This window comes from Gossypium hirsutum, chromosome A11, assembly GCF_007990345.1.
Source record: "Gossypium hirsutum isolate 1008001.06 chromosome A11, Gossypium_hirsutum_v2.1, whole genome shotgun sequence".
Classification (NCBI taxonomy): Eukaryota; Viridiplantae; Streptophyta; class Magnoliopsida; order Malvales; family Malvaceae; genus Gossypium; species Gossypium hirsutum.
Window position 1 is genome coordinate 79,267,062 of NC_053434.1, and position 3,076 is coordinate 79,270,137.

The following is a 3,076-nucleotide window of genomic DNA, read 5'->3' on the forward strand; positions in this document are numbered from 1 at the left end:
GCTATAAAACTGTTAGACCCATTAGTGGTAAGATTCTTAAGCATTGAGGATATTGAAGATACCTGAGATACGAGTGAAGTGACAGCGTCCACTTCATGTATTCCAGCGGCTCATCTTCCTAACGCGACTCGATTGGTTGGCCATTGATAATTGTTACTGGCGATCCTCTCGATGATTTTGTAAGCCTCATTGTAAGACTTAGAAAGAAGAGCACCATTAGCGAAGGTGTCCACTACTATCCTCGTGTGAGCGTTGAGACCATTATAAAATGTCTCAAGTTGGATGCAATGTGGGATTCCGTGATGAGGGCATTTCTGTAACAATTCTTTGTATCGTTCCCATGCCTCATACAAAGACTCATCATCCCTTTGTTGGAAGGCAGTGATCTCATTCCTCAACTTAGGGTTCTTGCTTGGTGGAAAATACTTCATGAGGAATCTTTCGGCTAACTCTTGCCATGTGAAAATTGAGTTTGGTGGCAATGAGTTCAACCAGGCTCGAGCTCTATCCCTTAGTGAGTATGGGAACAGCTTCAATCTTAATGCATCTTCAGGTACTCTGGGTAATTTGAAAGAGCCGCTCACCTCCATAAACAGTCTTAAATGAAGATGAGGATCTTCGGTAGGCATTCCACTAAATTGGCCTACTGTTTGAAGCATCTGGAACATGACTGGCTTCAACTCGAATTGTTGTGCCTCAATTTTGGGTCTCCTAAAACCCGAATTAAGATTATTAAACACTGCACAACATATTGTCTTAAGGCTCTATCCCTATCATCAGCAATAAGGATAGGATTTTGAGCAAGGTTTGCTCCATTTCCTTGATTCATATTCATTCCTTCAGTCCTTCTCTGGTTCGCTTCTCTTCTTCGCTGTCGAAAGGTTCGTTCTATCTCAGGGTCTATAGTAAGTCAATAATCTGGTCAATACTCATAAACACTTGTAATTATCACAGAAAAATTAAGTAAGTAAAAATTTAAATAGGAAAATAAACCAAAATGTAAAACTAACAAATTCACAAATAATGGCTTTTTTAAAACAGTCTCCGGCAACGACGCCAAAAACTTGGAACGACGGAAAATGTGCAAGTGTACACAATTGCAACAAGTAATAAAGTGACAAGTAAATGTCGAGTTATCGTACCTACAGGGACTGTAAAAAGAATTATTTTTGAAATTAATTGTAAAACACTTTGGCGAGGTAAAAATAATTTGGTTTTAAAAGATGGTCAAAAACTATTTAAAAAAAGATGGTCAAAAACTATTTAAAAACTAAGTAAATAACTAAAATAAAACAAAGGAGTTCTAATGCACGATTTAAATAAGATTTAATCAAGATAACATACTTGTTTTGGATTAATTACATTTCTTTAACTTGGAATTATTAAACTTATGTTTATATTGCTACGAATAAATTCACGGCAACTCACTAATTTGCTAACTACTGCTCATACATATTAAATTAATCAATCTCTTGAACATTTTTCAATGTCAATCCAAGCGGTTAATTAATTTTCACAAGCATATAAAAGATTAAGTGAGGTAATAGGTTATTTCTACCTTGAAACAGTTTAATCACAAAAATCTTGCAAGTTATGCAAGGCATATGTATCGCCGAATACAATGCTAATTTAAACTTCAGCTACCTTAAAAGAATAAACATGCACTGATTAAGCATTGTGTCTATTAATTATAATTTCAATATGATTTAATAATTAATTCATTAGTTATTTAAAAATTATATTGCAAAAATAACTTAAAATTATATTGCAAAAATAACTTAGGCATGATTTTACTTAACCAAGCAATTTACCGAGTCCTACAACAGCATAAACATCATTTTAACAATTCAAGTAGGCAGAATATAATCAACCCAACAAAAAATTAATTTAAGCTAAATTGATTAAGATAACCATTTCAATAGCATAAATATTCATGAACATGTTCGTCAAAATAACAACAAAAATTAAAGAGATAGGGAACAAGAAGCAAATCCGGTGTTTCTCCGTGGCTTAACTAGTTACTCCGTTCATCGTTCTTCGTTGCCCTCGGCTATCAGGGTAGCTTATGAACACCTAATTTCTGCTCCAAAATGGATGATGAGAGCCTCTTTCCAAAGAGAAAAAATGACACTTGAACAAAAAGGGAAATGGGATGGAAAAAAAATGGAGAGAAAAGTGAGAGAGGAGAAGAGAGAATAAAAGAATGTTGTGGCATTGAGGGATGGTTTGAATGATCAGCAAGAGGTGGTTTTATAGCTGATTGTGGTTGCTAAAAATAGAAAATTCCAGCAGCCAAAGAGCCCTCCTATGGCCAGCCATCTACTTGGCAAAAGTTGAGACTTTCAACTTTGCTAAAAATTGCCTGGGGCAAATCTACAAAGCCACAATTAAAGGTGGGGTTTGGATGCAATTTGGAAGTCTTTCAAGGGCTTTTTTGCAATCATATTTAATCATCTAAAATTCTGATTTGGGTCAGCATATCGAGGTTCTAGGCTGCCCAATTAGTGGCTAGTTCGGTTCACTCAATTTGGTTCAACCAGTGCGGTTCAACTAGAGCCTTTCTCCATAATTAATTAAAAATAATTTATTTAACCCAAATTAAATAGGGAATAAAATAAAATTAATTAAATTATGAATTAATACACATTTCAAGACCGTCTTAGGCTGGAAATTAATGTGCCTCGATACTTCAAATTGCTTCTCAGTTTTGTGCTTTTAGCAGTGCCAGTCGAGCCAATTTTCGCCCTTTGCGGAAATCTGTCGAGAATAGTCAAAATTAGTCAAAATTAGGTATAAAATTAACTAAAATTCATCGTGTTCATATTTTTAACACAATTTAATTATTTTATAATATTTACTTATTTTTGATAAGAATTTAACTGGATTTACACGAATTTAAGTAAAAATGGGTATGATAAAGCATATAAATTTTTGTGTTTCCACTCTTACGCAAGGGACAGCACCATCTGACTCTAGATTGGCTATGAGTAGCCATGATGGAGAGGCTAGACAAGCCTTTTATTAGATGATGAATGATTGGTTCAGTTAGTACATTAGAACTAATCCTGCATTTTAA

General features: G+C 34.5%; 1 non-coding gene across 1 annotated transcript; it reads left to right on the top strand.

The window, feature by feature from the left end:
* Positions 1 to 294: 294 nt before the first annotated feature.
* On the top strand, positions 295 to 401 carry LOC121210321 (small nucleolar RNA R71). The gene has a single exon (XR_005905435.1). It is a non-coding gene; the product is annotated as a small nucleolar RNA R71 (small nucleolar RNA).
* The last annotated feature ends 2,675 nt before the right edge of the window (positions 402 to 3,076 follow it).